Raw genomic sequence first — 12277 nt, 5'->3', positions numbered from 1 at the left:
TAAATAATTACAATTTGTATTAAATACGCTACATGTTTCATCGTGAACCAACGACATAATATTTCACAACGTAATTTGGACACACATTAACAAACGTCATGTCAATGGCTAGGCGATATTAAATCAGCTTATGGTACGTAAATGAGGTCCGTGAAAAATTGTGTGCTTTTAAAACAAATCTGAATTATTATATGTGGTCTTCTGGAGTGTGACGCTGTGTCGCTTTTAGGTAGTTAACGACGTTTTAGTGAAGCACTACGCCTCCAATTTCAGTGCTGAAGATGGAAGCACTATGTTCCACAGACACACTGCCATACGGCCAATCTACTACACGGAAACCTGAAATCCTAAATCTGTTACAGCCAAGAGAATATTTTCATCTTACGTCACTGGCGTGGGCTGTATCTTATTGTAATAAGTAGGCCTATACAAAATTAAATTTACTCTTGTGTTTCAGGCTCCTAGAGTCTGGGGCCTCAAACCGAAGTTCGATTTTGAACATATCAGGAAAAGTATTACCTAGGTCTCTCCTAGAAAATTCATAACACCATAAAACTATAAGTTTCATATTATCTCTTAGTTCATTTGTATATGTATGCATTGTCAGTGTGCCTGTCACTGGCTCCTCGCTGTTGGCAAACACTTTTATAAATGAATTTAATTGAATTTGTACATTTCTTTCAGCTACATAAGATGTGTTGCTGTAGGATGTGAAAGAAAGTGGTTTCGGTCTGTTTTGAGGTAGTCCCAACGTTTGCCTGGGGGGCTGAGGAAGATCACGAAGGACCTCGGTCAGAATAACCAGTCTTAAAACCGAGATTCGACCGCTCCCATAGGAAGGAGTGCTAACCAATGAACCGTGACGTTCGATTCCTGGTAACCTGCATTCGAACAGTCCACGGATCGAATTCCGATGCAAGCTATCACGACTGTTTCTGCACTATTCAGTAGCTGCAGAAAAATTAAAGGAGAATGGCTGCTTTAAAACAGGTGAAGACCATTCAGACGTCACCCACTAGTAACACACGGGTACATTTTTACTTCCTTACAACAAAACAGCAAAAATATAGAACTGAATACGTCTGCATGAAAGAGGCTGATTTTACAATAGTGGGTTACCGGGCCTATTCGCTGCAATAAATTTCACTTTTCCTTTCTCGATTTTTACATGCAACTATATACTTCACATTCCAACTCGAGTACCGATGTGCATTACAAAATGAATGAAAAGTAATTACAGCGTGATCAGCTATTTCCTTATGTGTCTCCCTATCCATCACGCCTTCTTGCAACTAGTAGAAAGACCTCAGATTCTCAGCCGTTGTGAAGCGTACCATGACTAGACCGTGGTACTTATTACATGGGGGGCTGAACTGCATGGGATAAAATCTAGCTAATCGCCGACAGCACAATATGGCTCTCGGAAAGGGGGGGGGGGGGAGACACGAAGAGAGAATAACTCAAGGGATAAAGTAATGATACAGCAGCAGTACGAATACAAAGAACACGCCTTGTATGACTGGAACACTAAAATTCTATTCATACAGAACATCAAGCCATTTATGGGGAAACTCACATCAGTGGAAATAAGGTCAATAATTTCTGTGCGTGATTGCAATATACAGAATATTAAAAAAGAATATGGCTGTCTTCTTGGTTGTTGTGCCGTTGCCTTTGGACAGACATTCTTTTAAAATAACAATAATCTGTTATTCATTATGGGTCCGCAGTGGCGGCGCGGTCTGAGGCGTGGGCCTTGTGCCGCTTGGTCGCTGGGACCGTGGGTTCGAATCCCACTCATGCCATGGATGTTTTTCTGTGTTGTTCTGTCCTGTAAATAGGTAGAGGCCTTGCGACGGGCCGATCACTCGTCCAAGGAGTCCTACCGAATGTCTATAGATCAAGCCAACTAAAAAAGTTGGGACCCGCAGTGCTCAGGCACTTGAAGAACGGGTCGTTCCCAGTATCCAGTTATTCATTATTAATTATTATAACGATGATTGGTGTTTAACACATGCTTGAGCAATTTGCAATACCTCTCCCCTAAAGGCCTACTCAACCTGGGATCTTCTGCATTACTTTTATAACAAGCGTCTCGAATTTTATACGATACATTATATCTTCAAGACGATATCGATTTCAAACAATCAAACTGTCTATACATAAGATTCGTCAATCAAAAGTTCATAAAACTAAACTAATTACAGAATCCACATCAAAATTATTATCAAGTTCGTCTCACTTCTTACAGCGTTATACCATATTGTATTTATGAGCTATTACTGATTTCCTTACTTTGAACATGTTTCGATCCCCTGAAGTTTTCCAACATAGTGTATTTAGCCTATTTGTTTTGAATGGTTCTCATAGTAAACATCGATTATTTCCCGAAACAGCATTAACCAAATGAAGTGTTTTCTTTGAGGTAAGCACTGAATTTTTAAGTATTACTGAGACGAGCTTCCAAAATAAGGGCACCAGCAGCCAGGTTTTAAGTAAAACAAGATACAGAGGTGCAAGACGTGACTTGAACCGGGAAAGGTTGCATGAAATGATGGCAGTTGGACGAGGACAGACAATGAATACGTCAGAATAACGTTTACAGAAATGATTGTTGAAGACTGATGTCTGAGAACTGTTGAAAAGTCAACGCGTGGCAAATACACTGTAAATTATGTTCTGAGGTATAATCATTTATAACAGATTTTGTAGATTACACAGATCACTTCTTTGACGACAAGGCTTACCTCTGGTTCAAGATGCAAGTTGCCTAGCAACGAGGAACGCCTCCTCTTGACCTCATCTTAGCACAATGCATGCTTCTTAGCAAACCTGAAACGAAAGACTTAAGATATATTAAAAGTTTCTTCTTTATGACATATTAATGTAACTAGGCCTATCTGAATGAAGTGTGTATGCTTCTTTTTCAATGTGACTTAAATGAGGTAAAAGTCAAATTAGCGACAGCTTCATAAATACGCAAAAACACGTTCACATTTATCCACAGGCATCTTTATTAAAAGGGAAAATGTATCATGCGCACAGTAACATTACAGTATCGACTTCAGTAATCGCATGTGAAATTCGTTTCGGGAACATCCAATTTCATAAAGGACAATGCACTGATCACGATCATGGAAAGTCAGTTTCATAATAAACACACATCAGAAATTGTAAATCCACCAGTTTTTAGAATCGTGAGTAAACCCACGTAGAACTAACTTTCGGTAAGTACGTCTTGTACATTTAGGAAAGTTACGAATGGCCCTGTACCTCAGCAACGCGCCATTAAGGGGACACACAGATAAATATTCACTCATTCAAGTCCTTGGCACTAAATGAAAGTATTCAACAGATAGTAAAATGTACGACTTTGTAATGATCATGCTGTTTCATCTAAATTAAATGGAAATCGTGGTATTAGCTCCAAGCAACATTTCTTTTTTAATATAGATCCGAGTGGAAAATAACATGCCCTAAACCAAAATAATTTTCTTTCACTCAGTATACATTTAAACAACTGTGATGTGTTTCAGTTTCGTAAAAAACAAACAACATTAATAGAAGAGAACACACACCGATAATTTCACGTCAAAAGACGTGGAAGGCTTAACGTCTGTCATAAGCTCGTATAAAATTTGAATATTAAAATGATAAAACTTTTCTATTCGAGTTTCGAAACAAACTGTATTCTGCTACTAAAACATGTGACTAAAATCACAAAGCTGGGCATGTAAAGTGCTAGACTTTAATGTGTTACAACCTTAACAAAGCAATGCAGAACGCATGTAAGGTATTCACGCTAATGATGTGACTTTCACTCATGAGAGCTTAGTTCGTGTCCACACAAAAGATAACATCTAGCGTAAAGCACGCTTATAGGCATACAGCAATTAAATGTGCCAATGATTCGGTAATTGGGTACTTTTACTTCCGCACAAGCGAAACAGTTGACATCTACATAAATATACCCACTAGAGCGTTTTATTCACACACGCTTAGCCATGTTACGTGAGTCTCTTCTCACTACAGCAAGGCGCATGCAAAAATTACGCATGGATAAGACTGTATCCATATATGGTTTATTTAAACCGGACGCGAAATATCTGCGAGCACAAGCTATGTCACAATGAGAGGAGGAGGAAACATGGAAAGAGCAAGGGCGGAGCTAGACGCCTTCTGGGATTTCGCTTCCCCTCCCTCCCAATATCTCACCTGATTGGTCGCGAACATATGTATTAGTAACGGCCAACCAAGCTCGGGGATATTTTGCGACAAGTATCATGAAGACGCTGTCAGTAGACCAGACTAGTTATGCAGCGTCGAATGACAGGATGACTGATGATTTGAAAGGGTGTGTGAGGAAGTGGACGTGTCCTAATTTAAGGTACTATCCCGGAATATGCTTGGAGGGACTAACGAAAAGTACGAGAAAGTTCAGTCGCTATACCCGACCTCCCGATTATAAAGCAAGAGTACAGCGGATAAGTTCGGTCTTCAGATATTGAGGGCAGCTGCGATTATATCGAATAAGTAGACACGGTGAGCCGACAACGGAGGTTGCAACCTTCACCGAAGAACGTACTGTACTGGTAAACTTTAACAAACGCCTAGGAATTAAACAGGTTCTTTGGAACGACTTGCGTGGCGTTTGAAGGACATGACAACTGATACTTGGAATGTTAAGATAGATGCATGATAGTGACTGGTTACGGATACAACAATCTTAATTTGGATATATGAGACCTGAATATCTCACGACGGTGAAGATGTCAATGGTTGGTCTCCTGGATTGCAACGCCGTGTGGATTTGTAGGTAAAACTTTGCGAGGAACATAATGACTCCACCTTCAGGGCTGAAGTGGATACAGTAGGAAAAACGCTGAAAATCAGGAGAAACAAATAATTTTGCATCTTGTTTCATATTGGTATGGAACTTATATTTTTAGGGACGACCACAAATTTCAAGTGTATGCAAATAAAATACTTAGAAAAATACGTGAGACGTGAACTATTAACTGTAATTGCGGACGGAGATGCATCAACATCCTACACAATGAAACGGCATCCATGAAGACACATTCACGCATCTCCACACATGACAGCCAAAATTCACTTTCATCCCAAATTACTAAACACGACTCACTGAAAACCATAATTCATAATGCGGCATAATTTCAACACTCCCTACCCTCCAATTCAAAAATATATAACGCATTACACTACTTACACATAGCTCACACCTGAACAATGATGTCATAATAAACACGTGCATTTACTTACACTCCCCAGGAACACGGTGTTGACGTCGTGGGAACATCTTTAACGACAAAAAAACTAAGACTTATTATTCAACCGGATACGACCACAATGCAGTAGAGGAAGTAAAGCAGACACAAGTAAAATTTCAATGTTTGTAGCACCTGCAACGTTTTTATTGTTCAGTAACTGTTTCAACTGTGTGAAATAAATATAATCACAACATGCCTACATTATCTGTAATAAAGGTGACAACACAATATTTATATTGTAAAAAAGGCAAAAAGGATCAATTTTCGTGGCACTTACCAAGCACCGCACCATGACGACACACGTAGTGCCAGATGCATAGCTTCGCTCTGACTCAACACTAGATGGAGGTGGGTATCAGCTTAACGCGCCGTCTGCTTTAGCCTCGTAGCAACAACCCCCCCCTCCCCCTATCCCATTAAAAGGAAGGCCAAATGAGATCCAAAGACAGTCTGGAAGCGGCAGCCAAGAGAAAAATGTATTTTCCCTGCCAAGAATCGAATCCCGGTTATCGAGCCCAGAGCCTAGTCACTATTAACCCTCATGACATTGATAAGAGACTTACACGGTCTTTTAAGTAAAGTCAGTTGTCTTTGCTACAAATTCTGAAAACTGTTGAATAAGGCTACGGGTTAATAATGCTTCTAGATCGAAAATAAGCAAAATGAGAAAATAACAAGATTACATTAAAATCTACTAAAGTCACTTTTTATTCAGATATTACATGTTGTTACAGCTAAATTTTCAGTTAAAATTCCAGGGTCGAAGTACGTAACATTATGGTGGCAGAACGCGAAAGCTCAACGTCGTTAATACAAAAGCCCACACCACTAGACGCCAGCCTCAGGCAGTTCCATCTACATCCCTACCTCACAAATCTCTAACTCGGAATCGTCATCTCTTCTCCTTTTCGGGTTCCAAAAGGAAGTTAATAAGTAACAGGTTATACTAGTTCCATTTGAGGCTCGATAAATTAGTATTTAAAATTTTAATATACTTTACATAAATAAAAGAGACGGCACTAACCAATGCAAGCAATTTCAATCCGTGGCAATGCCTGATGTCCGTATCAAATACAAATTACGTTGATTTTGGTCACCCGTCAAACAGACTACGCTTTAAATGAAAGGAAATACGTAACCATTTCAAAATATAATTAACTTAACTTTTCCTGTGGTACGCCCAAGAATTAAGAAAGAAACGGGTTTATTCCGAATAATTTGTTCATTATCCACCGGTGAGAATAATCAAAAACTCGCGGTTACAACTCCTCACACCATTTACCCTATACCTCTATCTATTCTCTCTATCTGTCAAGTAAGGTTATTGTAGGAAATGAAGGCGGCTGTCTTGTGAGTTGTTGCGTCCCCATCGCCCCGATGATGGAGGCAGAAAGGGCCTCTAGAACGTCGGTAAACTTCTATCAGACTACACGGCGCAACAACCCAGAGCACAGCCATCTTCAGCCGTGAGAACCCGAAATCCTACTCAGTGCAGGAAATGTCCACTGCTGTAAAATAAATCAGGATGAAATAAATAACACGTAAAAGTGTCCGTGGCGCTTAATTAGGGACCGCGCTATGAAGACGTATGTTCGGTGGAGTGAAGACATAATTCCACGCATCCTTAAAATCGGCTCTAGACGAAGGCGAGTGGTTAGCTTCAAGCTGGTCGCCTTAGCCTCGGATAAAGAGACCCGGGGCCTAGTTGACAAGAATCTGGACGATGTAGAAAATAGAAAAATTTCTTCCCCTGCCGGAAATCGAACCTTGACCGTCAATCACATAACCAAAGTCACTATACTGAGAGGGCTACCCCGGATACCTTGTGCAATTTATAAATAATGCATAAGCCAATAAATTATGATTACAGGACACAAAAAGGAAAGCTTGTTCCAAGTTAAAACTCTTCCTGGATCGCGATTCCGAAGTCAATAATTTAATAGGAAGTCCCGCAAAGAATTTGATATTCCTACTTTCCTTACAGAGGCCAACAGGAATTATGAAAGTATGTTTATAACCTACTACAGAGTGATTAATTAATCTATGTCCCTGCAGCCTACCCGCTAAAATATAAATTATAGTAGGCGTTACATAACATAAATTCCTTACATGAAAGTCATCATTCATAATTTTGCTAAATTTGTAACTCTTCATATTCAAAAGTATTTATTATACAGACATGTATATGCATATATGATCTACCCACACACCTATTTTCACATTCCTCGTTCTAATGGTTACTGTCATCAGAACGAAGACTAAATACACATTTCACGCTATGTAATTGTTTTATATTAAAAATGAAAAAATACTAAAATATGCACGTGCTAAGATAATGTTTCACACAAGATCTCAGTGATTAAATTAAAGAGCATTAGTGCGCCCCCATAACATGAAGGGCCTCAAACGTTGGACAGCGCTAATTCAGGATCGTGTGGTATGGCGGTGATCTTTGTATTAGCGGTGTTAAACCTTCGGGATCTATTATCAGCGTTAATTAGGTAGATATTTAGTGTCTGTCCCACTTCACAAGTTTGTAAGACCGTCATTTTGGTAGTTTTAGTGGTGAGACGTTCAAAATCGCGTACGTTAAAAGCATCTAATGGACAAATGTCATAGGTATCAAATTAATTAACTCTGTCAAATGCGACAGAAGCAATCAGAATATCGCATACCACAACACTTGTCTCCGACACGATCTCCCCATACGAAGTTCCTGTAAGGAACCCCTTAATTATGGACCTGTATTAAAGGAACTGTTGGTTCCCTTAATTCAAAATGTTTGCTCGATTCAAGTCTGTGAGGCCCTGATTGTTTACTGGAAATAATTCTGTCTAAGGATAAATAACATAAAATTCTGAGTGTCAGTAATTCTGCTTTCAGACGACGCGAGTGACATAAATTAAGTTAAATTCAGCACCTTCAATTCTTTACCTAGACACTAATTTTAATCGTCTGAATCAATATGAATAGCTTCATATTAAGGGTTAATTGAATCATCGTCTTTGAAAAATATCAATAACTGAACATGATTAATTTCAAAAAAATACACTGAGGCAAGAAACCTCAAGCTGTTCAATACAAATACATTCACCGCGATCAACGCAATTCCAACAAAAACGAATTATAAAATACATTCATGCACTCCGTAGACAAAATCATTAGCGTTACCTCAAATTTTATAAGCTAATGTTCAATTTTCATTCTAATTCTGTCTGTCCGAACAGTGAATTTTCTTTAAACTCACCTGTACCACTCACAAAGCTCAAAACCTACGTAGTTTACTGCTCTAATCTCCTCTTTTATCAAGATATCTGACATTGTCTTTACATTATCGTTTTCCGTTCTTCAACGCAATGACACAGGACGTCCGTGAAAACCCCGTGCCTCAAACACATTAATTATTATAATACAGGACAATCTCTTGAATTCCCCGGCCAATGTAAGTGATGCATTTGTTATCTATGTAAATGCGTGTCCCCCTAAAGCCTTTTACGTAGGCATACAAAGTTCCATCACAGACAATGACAACAGGAAATTCAGCGACTAGACACGTTATTTAATCAAGTATAAAACTGTTCATTAATTATGGATGACCAAGAGTTGGTAACGACTACCTGGCAGACGTAACACACACACAAGGACACACGTTGAATGCAAATACTTGTCCGATACACGCGTAGTATGGAAATACCTATGTGACACTGGCAATATACGACTCGGTTACGTATGTATGAAAACGTGGGATGACATTGATTTTTCTATGTTTCAGTCGGATTCAGGCTCGGCAAATAAACTTGTAAAATATAAATAAAGTAAATGATCATTCAGATTAGAATGTAACCTACAACCCGTCCCTCGCAAGCCATAATCGGTTACTATAATAACAAATATTTGGTAACATACCTGAATATTAACTTTCTTGCATATTTCGACTTGAAAACTTCGCATCATTTCAAAGTATAGAAAAAAACAATAATGGGGAAGATCTAGGATAACATGGGAAGATAATATTAAAACAGAACTTAAAGAAATAGGCAGTGAGGAAGTGGACTGAATTAATGTGGTTCGAAATAGATTCAAGCAGCGGTATGATAATGAACTTTAAACTTCCGTAAAAAAAAGGCTGGGTATTTCTTGACCAAATGAGGGACTATCAGCTTTCTGAGGACTATGTTCCCTTGTTTTTGGTACCCATGACACGTGTATTAAGACAAAAACGTTATAAAAATTCAAAATACACAACAAAACATACAGAAATATACATAAGTTAACATAATAATCTTTATTACGTTTAACACGATTGTACATGACCGGCATAGGACTGGATTCCTTTCTGTCACATATACGATCAGTTATAACTTGCTTTCTGGTTACAGACTGGTCTTCGAAAGGAAACAGCCCCATAAGATGTTCTCTACGTTATTCTCTCTCTCTCTCTCTCTCTCTCTCTCTCTCTCTCTCTCTCTCTCTCTCTCTCTCTCTCTCTGTGCTTCCGACACAAGCAGCTGCTGAACTGGCCGACAGGTTTTCAAGAAATTGGCTACAACCAGGTCACTTAAGGTCACACAGAGGCCATATATTCTTTTAATTCGCGTCTTCAACAATACCAACATGGCAGACGTAATAACTTGAAGTCGGGGAAACGCTAGAACAATTTTATGAAAAAAATTGAAATATTGTACGACAGATATTCAAAATAGCCTATATCCAACTCCTTCTAAGGTACTTTTCATCCTAAATAGAAACATGGTGGTAAAACAAATCATAGATTTCTTTAAAATATAATAGCAACAGGCCAATTATGACGATTTGAATTTTGTATGGTAGTATATTATAAACCTGTCTCATTATTTAAAATAAAATATATCTGCATGCTGAAAAATCTCAAGACGACGACACGACTAACATCTGATCTTGTAGATGACTGTATTCTGAGAATTGTGCCTTTTAGTATGGGAAAAGTTTACCGACGTTTCAGATGTAACTGCTGCCTCCATCATCATACCGATGAATGAGGCGAAACATTCACCCAGCGGATTGGTTCATCTTCAAATGTACTAATGCTCATATTAACGTTTGGCGTTTCGCCAGACACAACAAAAAAGCAAATAAACAGGCTTCGTAGGTGTGTTAAAGGAATCCTGTATCCATATATCACACACGCACACAGCCTACACATTTGCACACCGCACACAGATATGGCCTATGTGAGCCTAGACACATCTTCTGTAATCTGAAATCGCAGAATTATGAAGTATAAATAAGAATGACCCAACAAGTACGGAACTCGTCACCAATTTATTATAATGGTGAATAAAACACACACATACACAGAATTTCAAAGGAAACGTCTTTTCACTCCCCCCCCCCCCCCACCAAATATAAAAAACCTCATTTCATTATACTGCAGTCTTATCAAATCTAAAACTTCTTGACGATGGTGAAGAGTCAATTGAATAAAAAATTTCTTGGATATTATCCATCGTCTAGTAAATATAAAACGTAAAACGACGTTTCGGAGATGGGGCTCTATCTCCGTCTTCAGGTTCGTACTCAGTTGGGCCCACCAAATAGGTCCGGAGACAGGGATTAGCTCTATCTAGTGGGCCCAACTGAGTAGGAACCTGAAGACGGAGATAGAGCCCCATCTCCGAAACGTCGTTTTACGTTTTATATTTACTAGACGATGGATAATATCCAAGAAAAGTTTTATTCAATATACTGCAGTCTTATTTACACAATTGCGCATAACATATAAACTAGCCTATTGTTTTCAATCAAAGTAAGTATCCATACAAATATATCACCAAGCTGTAAAGGAATCGGGAAAAAAAAAGAAGTCAAAAATCAGATGTAATAAACTTCTAAGTTTTCGTCTGTATGCAAATGAAATCGAAAAACAGGTCCAATGTAAAGACATGTAGCACATTGTCTTTAACCATTTTGGCATTTTCCGATTCAGAAACGCTGCACTCCTGCTTCGTACTCAAAAATATCGACCTGTGTGCCAACTGTACTGACTGATGTTTCCCTCCAGGCAAAAACGGATATACTACCATAAATTAAGCTACAACCGCTTCGTTCCATACCATATTTCAGTGTTAACTAATAATCATATCACGTGACACTACATAGTCTGAATTACCGACAGTGTCACTAAATAAATCACAAATAAATAATGCTGCACGCGGAATTCAAACCCTGCAACCCCAGTGCCAAATGTCCCAAGAGCGCATGCGCATTATGACGATGTGTCTACCACGACGGTCTTCTTATTTTCTATTACGACATTAATGACATTGCTTAATTCTGTTGTTGCTAGCTATAACAATCTTGAAGCATCAGTACAAGCCTGTACAATGTCTAGCAGCTACGGCACATTTATATACATTTGACATATATAATCAATAGACTGATAGATTCTATTATCGTTATTCAGCACTTTTTGTTGTGATAGATGATTCGATGTGGTACTGAGAGCTGGAAACAACAGAAGTCTGATGCGCGTTATTCGATAGTCCTGACCCCAGCGCAGGGGCGCGCGTGGCGGTGAACACTTTTACTGTTCAACTCTTTCACATAAACTGACATTAAGTAAACTGACAACCATAAAATCTCATCGGTTATCAATTTCAATTCGTGCAGCCTCATTACATATTCAACAACTATCAATTATTAAACCAGGGAAGCATATCCTTACGAATTTCCTCATGCGATCTTTTCTGGCACATGATGAATGTTTACAACTGCGTCGACAAACAATACCTCCCTCAACGCAACGGTAACAGCTATAAATCAAATAGGACAAACACTTTAGGTGATACAGAGCTAAGTCAAGAAGAGAAGTATCCTACACAGATATAGGATCTCAGAATAAACTTAATCAAACTCAGAGACGCCTCCGTTAAAGTATCGAGATCAACTTTCTCTACACCACGTACAGACCTATTACGAAGCAAGTATGCAAAAAATGACCATAACCA

General features: G+C 38.7%; 1 protein-coding gene across 4 annotated transcripts in view; it reads right to left on the bottom strand.

Moving 5' to 3' along the window:
• Ntan1 (N-terminal amidohydrolase 1) overlaps nucleotides 1–12277 on the bottom strand; it is a 73968-nt gene that overhangs the window by 43254 nt on the left and 18437 nt on the right. For all 4 annotated transcript variants that reach the window (XM_087350320.1, XM_087350322.1, XM_087350324.1 and 1 more), the window contains exon 2: nucleotides 2748–2832. The gene's annotated coding sequence lies outside the window, so the exon portion shown is untranslated. The remainder of the gene's footprint in view (nucleotides 1–2747; nucleotides 2833–12277) is intronic.

Source organism: Zootermopsis nevadensis, unplaced genomic scaffold, assembly GCF_977971745.1.
Source record: "Zootermopsis nevadensis isolate Lab colony 2312 unplaced genomic scaffold, Znev_1.0 Znev_ptg000017l, whole genome shotgun sequence".
Classification (NCBI taxonomy): domain Eukaryota; kingdom Metazoa; phylum Arthropoda; class Insecta; order Blattodea; family Termopsidae; genus Zootermopsis; species Zootermopsis nevadensis.
Note: the sequence above shows the minus strand (reverse complement) of the source record. Positions and strands in the feature narration are given on the sequence as shown.